Source organism: Sorex araneus, chromosome 4 (assembly GCF_027595985.1).
Source record: "Sorex araneus isolate mSorAra2 chromosome 4, mSorAra2.pri, whole genome shotgun sequence".
Lineage (NCBI taxonomy): Eukaryota > Metazoa > Chordata > Mammalia > Eulipotyphla > Soricidae > Sorex > Sorex araneus.
The window spans coordinates 83041715-83052151 of NC_073305.1; the positions used below are offsets into that span (position 1 = coordinate 83041715).

General features: G+C 36.2%; 1 pseudogene; it reads right to left on the minus strand.

The window, feature by feature from the left end:
* Nucleotides 1-2058: 2058 nt before the first annotated feature.
* On the minus strand, nt 2059-2300 carry LOC129404484 (small nucleolar RNA U3; annotated as a pseudogene).
* Between the last annotated feature and the right edge of the window lie 8137 nt (nt 2301-10437).

The following is a 10437-nucleotide window of genomic DNA, read 5'->3' on the forward strand; positions in this document are numbered from 1 at the left end:
TTTCTCCTTCTCCTCCTTCTCCTCCTTCTCCTCCTTCTTTTAATATACACCAAGAAGTTAAATAATGTAGCTGGAGAAAAATCTTTTCTCAGTAAAAAAGCTCAAAATAGGAGACAAACAAGTTGGGGAAGGTCTACAGATGGCCTGATCTTTACATGCCTAACTTTCCTTTCTCCTATATTTTCTTTTCATTTGGGGTATTCAGAAAGAAAACATGTTTTACTTAATTATAGCTTTATTTAATTCATAATTGAAATGAACTCTTACTGATATACCCAGGTAATCATGAATTAATGCCATTCAATTCTTGGTTATCTCCATTTCTATATTATGTACTCTGTTACCTCCAACTAATTAGAGTATCTACAATAATTAATTCTTACTTATTACTTATACTTCCTCTCTGAGAGGGATGAAGGAATCGAACCCGTAAGTCACATGCAAGTCAAACTCCCTACCCGCTGTGCTATCGCTCTAGTCCAGCAAGCTACCAAGAGTATCCCACCTGCACGGCAGAGCCTGGCAAGCTACCGATGGCGTATTCGATGTGCCAAAAACAGTAACAAGTCTCACAGTGGAGATGTTACTGGTGCCCACTCAAGCGAATCAATGAACAATGGGACAACAGTGCTACAGTGCTATAGTGCTACTTTTACTTGCATTCATTCTCTCAAGAAATACTTATTGAATTTCTAATCTACATGGAAGGCATTATACTAACACATGGCAAAATAGTTATAAAAAAAGCATGCATTGACTTTATAGTCATTTCTTCTAAAGCTACCCCAGATCACATGGTTACCATTCTTTCTGACTGATTTCTATCTGCTGCAACGTGCTTAGGACTAATATTAATCATTGACTATTAGTATATTTCTCTATTTTTGCTACTCATCAGTTATTTATTTTAAGTACCTATTAATTTATGTAACTTGGTATATAATATGCTTATAAAATTCAATATTAATTTTAATGACTACTAGAGTATATAAATTGCTACATTTTTGGAATCACTAAATCCTACATCAAACTGATATTTACTTGTTAATTATTAACATAGTTCTCCCTGAAAAAAACTGTGCAAAGCCCAAACACTAGTATTTGGGTAAAAGCTCTGCAGATGAGGAGAATAAATTTTAGGAAGAGACAAAAACACATGTTCAGGACTAGAAAAGAAAAATGTGTGATTTTTTTAAGAAAATGAAAGAATGTGAGATGGGAGCATCTTACAGAGGAGGGCCACTTTTAGTTGAGATTCCATATTGGAATTTGATGGGAGAAAGATATTTGTGTCATGATAAAGTTGATAGATTTTTATATTTAAAGTTACTTACTTATTCTTATTACAAAAACACAACATAAAAATTACCATTAATCTCTTTTAAGTGCAATGCTTGTGAACATGGGATTCTTATCCTGTAAAAAAATCTAGTTTAAGAGAGTATCTAGTATACTAGTATCTAGTTTAAGTATCTAGTTTAAGAGAAAAATGGATCTATTTTAAGAGAAATTATCAGAAAGAAAGGTTTAGACTAAAAGACTTAAAAGAAAGGTTTCCAGTAAAGGACTGGTAGTTTCTTTTTTCCAATTTTTTTCTTTAGTTTTTCATCCTTTGATTTTTTTTTTAACTGCATTACTATGAGATACACAGTTACAAAGTTATTCATGATTGGATTTCAGTTATATAATGTTCCAACACAGGACTGGCAGATTCTTATTCCCCTGTCCCCACCCTCCCTTCCCCCACTCCCATTCTGCAGTTAAACAAAGGATAACTCTGGTATTTAACTAGATAATTTATCTTACAAAGGAATGAAACAACTTTATTATTGGAATGTAATAAATGAGTGCTCTAAAGTAATTTTGAAACTAGATGAATCTTGGTTCAAACCCTGGTACTTACTTCTTGCTTTAGGTCAGTATCATTTAACTATAACATTTTCTCTGTAGAGTCAAGAATAATAAGGTTTACTTTCCTGATGTTTACAACTTGATGTTTCAATAAATACTCTTTTTTTTTCTCTTTTTATTTTCCTCTTTTTTTTTTTGACCAGAAGGACTCAGACTGCATCCTCTCCCTCTTCCAAAGAAAGAGAAGCAGTTGCTAGAGAAAAGAAAAAAGAAAAGAGAAGTTGCTAAGGAAGAGAAGAAGTTTCATGGTAAGAGGCAACAACCTAGAACCAGCTTCACACTCAGAAGAGGGTGTTCTGGCTCCTTGGAGTTTCATGTGCTCTACAGGATCAGAGAAACTTTTCTAATAATGAACAAACGACAGAAATGATCCCTGATAGTCTTCAATCAGTATTTTTTTCATTCATATATACTGGTATTTTTACAATGACTTTGTGGCAAAAATGTTTGAAAACTGAATGAATATTCACAGACTAATCATTATTTTTATTGACCCATACCTCTGCATTTTTTGCACTTTTTGTTACAATCATTGAGCATCTTTTTAAATTAACTACCAGAATATGACTAATAAGTATTCAAGTATATCATGTACATTCAATGTCCGAAGTCTAGATTTGAGGCTAATTATCTGTGACAGATATTGTGAACCATAGCAGCAGATTTGGACTATCTTTGAAAATATGATGTTGGTCTTCTTCACATGAATTAAATCAGAATCTTCGGGTGGTTCTTTTTATCAAGATTTAAAATAAAAATTCCCAGGTCATTTCAATTGAAAGCCATGAATAACAATTACTATTTCGGTTAGTTCTATTTCCCAAAACTCTTGTTATAAGTAGAAACTGTTATACCTGACTGAGTTTTTGTAGTATTCCTTAATTTTCCATAATCATGGTTAATTGGGTGAAAAACCTGGGGGATATACAGCATTATATTGTCATTTTAAAACAAAAAATTACTTTTAGGATTTATCTTCCTATGGTTATTATAATGCAAATTGATGTTTGAATAAGTTAGATAATGTCAAATTAGTGCTTTATAATTTCCTGTACTTGGGTGGAAACTTTGATTGTATTTAACAAGTGTGTCCAAGAGTTTCCAAAGGACTTCAATAGCATCAGATCCAAGACGCAAATTAGTGCAAATGCATCTTCTTACACTTAATTCATTCAATATAAGTAATATAAAATATAACATTACTACACATAAATATAAAATTTATAAAGCATTGTATACTTATATTTATATGTTATATTTATATCTCTATACTAATATATAAATATATAATTTACTTATATAAAATTTATATTTTATGCAAATATAAAATTTACTAAATTTGTTGACATTTAGTAAAACAGCATATCTGCTATGAAAATATAGATAAAAATATAGATAAATGTAGATAGAGAAAAATAGATAAAAACCACGTGACTAATCTCAATTTTCAAACAAATTTGTTTTATATCTCTCATGAAAGATATACATATTTTATATGTGTCTCTATGTACATAAAATTGATCTTTCAATAATCTAAAATTTTCTATTTTTTTTGCTTTGGAAAGTATGTCTTTTGACATTTTTTAATTCAATTATAATGTTTTTATATTAAATTTCTTTTTGTTGGTTTTGTTTTGTGGCCATATCCAATGATGCTCTGGGATTGCTGCTGGCTCTGCACTTAGAAATTCTGGCAGTAGTCAGGGGACCAGTTGGGATGCCAGGATCTAACGTGGGTTGACCACTTGCAAGGCAAATACTCCATCTGCTGCACTATTGCTCCAGCCCCAGTTACATTAAAATTTACATGATTACTCATAGTTGAGTTTCAGGTGTCCATGACACTATTGTTATTACAGATTTATGGAAACTAATTTATAAATGGCCTTTGATTATTCTTTTTATAAAAGACACCAGGTATTTCCTGCTTAGAATTAATAAGAAGAAAGGTCTATTTGGTTTTTCAATTGTCCCCATCTTTTTCTGCTTCTTAGAACTTTATTGTCAACTATAAAGTTAAGAAAGGTACTGCAGTCTGATGCCATATATCTCCAAAAAACCAAAGCCCTCCCCGACCCTACTTAATGAGGTTTGAATTTCAGATCTTTATTTTTCAAAGCCAGATGTTTCCTTTAATTATTTTTGGCCTAATTTATTAAAAACTTGCTATTTTACTCACAATAATTCATTTTTTAACTTTTGTAAAAAACAGAAAAAAAATAAATTAAAAAACCTTCATGCATAGTTTTGTTGTTGTTGTTTGGGGGCCACACCTGGTGGTGCTTAGGGCTTTCTCCTGGGTCTGTGCTAAGGGATGACACCTGGAAAGGTTCTGGGGCCCATTATGTGGTACTGAGACCAACATAAGAAGGCTGAGTGAAATGCAAGTGCTTATTCACTGTACTACATCTCAGACCTCAACCTTTATGCATATTTTGATGAAATTGTACCAATTGTATGCCCCAGTAATAGGCATAAAAATGATATAAATATTTAAGGACTCTGAAGCAAACTTTGGATTACAAAAGTAGATGATTAAGGCAGCAAGTCATTTTGCATATAAGTAAAGGTATCTGAAGAGAAATCACAGGCAAATAACAGATCAGACTTGAAACTTAAGGTCCTCCCTAAAGCATGAAATATATAAGGCAATTTCTTTTTTTTCTTTTTGCGTCACACCCAGCTATGCTCAGGGGTCACTCCTGACTCTGTACTCAGGAATTACCCCTGGCAGTGCTCAGGGGACCATATGGGATGCTGGGACTCGAACCCTGGTCGGCCACATGCAAGGCAAAAGCCCTACCTGCTGTGCTATCACTCAAGCCCCTATAAGGCAATTTCTTCATGCTAGAATAAGTGATCAAAGTCCACCACAAATGGGAAACTATTTGTGAAGGTATTTGTGAAGACTGATGATTATAATTCTGAATTTCTTCTGGAAGATTAAAAATGCATCTTTTCATTTCATCACCCCATTTTTTGATTGGGTTGGCAGTTTTCTTCTTGTGGAGTTCAACCAGTGCATTGTATATCCTTGTTATCAACCCTTTATCGGATGGGTACTGCATAAATATCCTTTCCCATTCTGTAGATTGTCTTTGTATTTTGGTCACTGTTTCTTTTGAGGTGCAGCAATACCACTCCTGGGAATATATCCCGGAGAGGCAAAAAGGTATAGTAGATATGACATCTGCATTTCCATGTTCATTGCCACTCTGTTTACAATAGCCACAATATGGAAAAAAACAGAGTGCCCGAAAACAGATGATTGGCTAAAGAAACTCTGGTATATCTACACAATGGAATACTATGTAGCTGTCAGAAAACATGAAGTCATGAAATTTGCATATAAGTGGATCAACATGGAAAGTATCATGCTGAGTGAAATGAGTCAGAAAGAAAGAGACAGATATAGAAAGATTGCACTCATATGTGGAATATAAAGTAGCTGAGAGGTACAAGTTTACAATGTTGTGATTTCTAGCAGATATTTCTCTGGACTTAGTTACTAAAATACTAAAGTACAGAAATCCAAAACTGTGTGTTGGATATCATTGGTTTGTCCTGCTCCCCTTGCTACAAGGAGTTTAGGTTTATGAGTCACACCCATCAAAGTGCTCCTGAGTCACTCCCATTCCTTTGTTAATCTGTAACCACTTCTACCAGTTTATCTGCTCTTTCTCTAATCAAACTCTGTTAATTGGTAAGGTCAGAACTTCCTAGGACACTGAATATTATAACATTGCCTTTCTCTCCTCTTTATGCCTTTTGAATAATTTACTTTAAAGCTATGTCTTTTTTGTATAGGCACAAAAAAACAATATTATGTTTTTGTAACTTGGGACTTAATTGGCCTTGAATATTATCCCCTCCCGGGCATCTGCTTTCTCCACTTAAGCCTCAGTTGCCCTCAGTTCCTAGCACCCCAAAGTAGGGTCCCCGACGTGGGACGGGAAGGATCCAGGGCAAGTGGTGAGTTATGTGCTACCCTGGCATCGAGATGGGCCTGGCCAAAGTGCCTAATTCTTAACTATAAGTTAAGAGCTTGGTCATAGACAAATGCTGTCATGACCCAATAGTAATTATGAGACTGGGACCCTGCTAGGGAATAGGAAAGACTGTTCTGGCCTGAGCACTGTAGTCTGAGATTGAGATGGCTCCAGGAGAGCAATTCTATAAGCTTTAATGCATCTCTTATTGTGTCCATACAAAATGATTAATATTATGAATTCTTATATGTTTGCTGGCTGAGGAGAAGAGAAACACATTCATGGGACTCTGCCCTTGAGTGGATCCTCCTGCTGAAAGAGAATTAAGTCCTAGGAGAAGCATCCCCTGAGGGAAAAGAACCTTACCCTATTGCTGACCACACCTATGTGTATGCCCCAACCCCCTCATGCTGTGGAGATTTAACTAGGCTGTAAGAGTGGGTTGGGGGCCAGATCCATGGGGGCCAGATCCACGGGGGCCAGATCCACAGATCGAGAGAGAGAATGAAGTAGGATGGGGGAGAAGAAGCAGGAGGAGAATCAGAGGAGAATGGAGAAAGAAGATCGGAATAAACTGCAGTGAGACCAACCATCTTGGCTCCGTTCCATTCCTTCACCTGCCTCGTCGCCGCCCGCGATTCCGTTTCTTTGTCTTTTTATTTTTACACAACTGTGCTGCTGCTAGTGCGGTCTCCTGACCTCATATCTCTTCATTGTCAGCAATGGAAAACAAATTACCAAATGCTTTCTTTTCAGCAGATCGACTTTAGGGGGGAGAAACTCCAAATCAATAATAGTGAATTTTTTGTTGAAATATTGAATGTAATCAAAGTAAAGTGAAAGTAAAGTGAAATTTACCAGTTACACATGCGGGGTGGGGGGGCTGGGGAGTTGGGGGGAAGAGGGGAGGTATACTGTGATTCTTGGTGGTGGAATATGTGCACTGGTGAATGGATGGGTGTTTGAGCATTGTATAACTGAGACTTAAACCTGAAAGCGTTGTAACTTTCCCATGGTGATTCAATAAAAGAATAAAAAAAAATGCATCTTTTGTTATATTCAGAAGAAATAGGAGTCAATTTTGGCCTTGCATTGCCTCTCATGTGTTCATCCAGTTGCAAATTGCTTTGAGGATATGAAATCTTTCTCTTCTACAGAACATTAAAACAATTTTTATGCTTGTCTTTAGTCAAAGAAACACAAACCATGGTAGGAAGTAGGTTTATGTTCCAGATGGTGATGAATCACTGATGGAATTCTATGGTATGTAATTGAACAATTTTACTAGACACCTATAAACCATTGATTGTGCAAAGCAAGTATTTTCTCTAGATTGTTCCAGGAAGTTTTATGTAGCCACATACTATAAAATAAGTTATCTATTTTTTTTTTACCTAAAATACTATTTTCAGTTGTGGCTAATAATGACAGATAGTGACTGGAATTCTACTACCAGACTACTAAGCTAAAATATCTAAATTATTTTAGCCTTTGATTCTCATTAGTGTCCTCACTTTCTCTTACCAATGTATACTTTGGAAACTCTTGGCAAAAAATCATTTTGGAAACTGTATTATACACTCAAAACTAGTTTTTTAACCAACACATCAGAACCATCACTGTTAGGTATTATTTTAAACTAATTAAACTAACTAGTTCCTAGACTGAGCAATTATCACCCCTTCATCACGTGTACCTTCTTCTATTTGTGCATCTCATCAAATGTATCCAGGTCTTTGTGGCAAACACAGGAATAAATGCCCTCTTAAAATTTAAGCCCTATTTCTTGTTAACTATTTCTCTATTTATCCCATAAAGGTCACCATTTTTATCTAGCTTCTAGGTTTCTGTGTGCAAGATCCTGAATTCTGTTTCTAGCACCATAAAACTCCCAGAGAAACCGATTGTGTCCTAAATTGCACCTCCAAGGACCACCAGACTGAGCGTCACAGAATACCTGTGCAGAGTTCTGCTGGGACTGGCCCCCATTGAAAAAATAGTCATGTCACTATTTTAAATTCATTATTTTCTCATTGCCTTTACAACAAAGAACATGAAGTATTTAAAATCCTATAGGATCTGGACCCTGCCAACTTCTCATCCTCATTTTTCTCTACTGTCTCACTCCCAGTCTATTTCAGCTTTATTGCTTTATTACTTTCCTTAAGATGCCCTATTTCTTTTTCTCAAATCAGAATATTTTTTGGAATCTCTTTCTACAGTAGGTCCTTGAAAACAGTTCCATTCAATGTCATTCTATTACAACATTGATGAGAAAGACAAAAAAAAAAAAAAAAGAGAGAGAGAAAAAGCTTGGTTCCGTGTCCCATGTGAAATAGAAGCTGTTATAGGGAAGGTCTGCTTCAGTGAGTTGTTGCTTGGTTTCAAGTCTCCATTTCCAAGACCGTTTGCATACAAATGGCACAGCACAGATTGTCATCCAGCAAGTGATCTCAATGAAGTTGATCCACTTGGGCAAAGAGCCCTAAACTCCACCAGATTTACCCTCTTGAAACCTGGAGCATGTTTACGTTTTTACAGATGGGATGCCAGACAGCTGACTTTAGTTTCAGGAGGTTATCTTAAAGCGCCTTCCTCCTCCCCCTCCAATAATCTGGAGGCTATAAATATAGAAGGAAGGCAGCCAGGCGAGGGCAAGAAGATTTCAGTCTTGCTGCCATTTTCATTAAAATTAAAACAGGACTGTAAACCATCAAGACGATCAAAAGCAGAAGAAAATGAATGCGTAGGCCTGAGATAGTACAGCGAGAAGGTGCTTACCTAGCACAAGACCGATCCAACTTGGATCCCTGACTCTGCTTAAGGTCCCCCAAGCACTGCCAGGAGTGATCCCCCTGAGTACATGGGGAGGAGTTAGCCCTGAGCAAAACTAGATGTGACCCTAAACTAAAATCTGAAAAGGAATTCCCTCCTGAAGTTGTCAGTGAAAAAATTGCACCAAGCAAAATATATATATTTTTTTCCAGTGAGATGCCTGGAGATATCTGATCTACAGAACCGTAAGGCACAGATTTGTGTATTTTATGCTACCAAGTTTATAAGGATTTGCTAGAGATATAGTAAGTGAGCACAACCTGCTATTCAAATCCACTGTTACTTTTCTTTAGTCTTATACTTTTGATTCAATCTTCAGTGGCCTGTACTTTCCTGTGTATACTGACTCTGCTGGTAAAGATTGTTTTATTGTGTTTGTGTTTCTGATAAGTAGTTTCAGAAAAGAAATGAACAAAGGAAGCAACAATTTGGTTTAGGTTCTAATTTTGCCAACAAATTGTATCAATTTATCTTTTGTATTTTCCTGATTTAAATATGGGGGGAGAGGACGAGAAATTGCTTTAGAGGCCTGAGCAATCGTCAGCAGGTAGAGCATTTGCCTTGCTTGGGATAGACCTGGGTTTGGTCCCTTGCATTCCAAATGGTCTCCTGAGTACCACCAGGAGTAATTCCTGAGTGCAGAGCCAGGAGCATTTCTGGATGTGACCCCAAAAGTTAAAAAAAAGTTAAAAAAAAAACTGTTCTTTCTTTGAAAGTGGTTTTGAAAATAAGTGAATTCAGTTATGTGGAGAAACTGAAATTTAGTTTTGTTTTTGCTTTTTCAGTCACACCTGGCAATGCTCAGGGGGTGACTCCTGGCTCTGCACTCAGGAATTACCCCTGGCAGTGCTTGGGGGACCATATGGGATGCTGGGATTTGAACTTGGGTCAGCCGCATGCAAGGCAAATGCCCTACCCACTGTGCTATCACTCCAGTCCAGAAACTGAATTTTAGAAATCATACTGTGAATGTATAAATTATCAGCATCAAAGGCAATATCTAATATGTTCATGAATAGACACCAAATTAACATTTGACTTTAATTATCACAAACTGGTGAGTGCATCAGCATTTTTTATGTAGAAAATCAATACCATGCATAATGATTTTATTTCTCCACTACCAACTTTTCCATATAGAGAAATAGTAGTGGAGTTGGAAGGGGAAAAACATATTAACAAATATATTGGTAAATAGAAAGTGTTATGGGGAACTATCATGATAAAAACAGAAATTTCCAGTGATAGGAAACTACTGTGCCATAAACTACTGGTGAATCCTAGCAAAAAAAAAAATCATCTTGTGTTTTCCTTAAAAGTTTTTTGGTAGTTAGTTCCCCAGGAGTAGTTTTTTAAAACCTGGCCCCTTTGCCAGTCCTCTGCTAAAATTGTTTTTAGTTATTTGAAAATCAGTGGGAGGAACATTATCTTTTTCAGATGGGTTTTCAATTCAGGGAAAATGTTAAGGCGACCTTGGTTGGTGTTATTTTAATGAGTCACTCTCAACAACAAAGAATTGTTAAGCCAGAGAGCTGGGCACTGAAAGAGCAGAAAGGGAACACGATGGTGTCAGTTAATAACTGCCTGGAGCAGAGCCCACCTGCAGCCAGCAAAACAAAGTGTGGCTGGGGTTACTATAATTTAGAAATTGGGACTAGAAATTTCATGCAGTCAGAAAGTAGACTCATGAGGAGGGCACCTG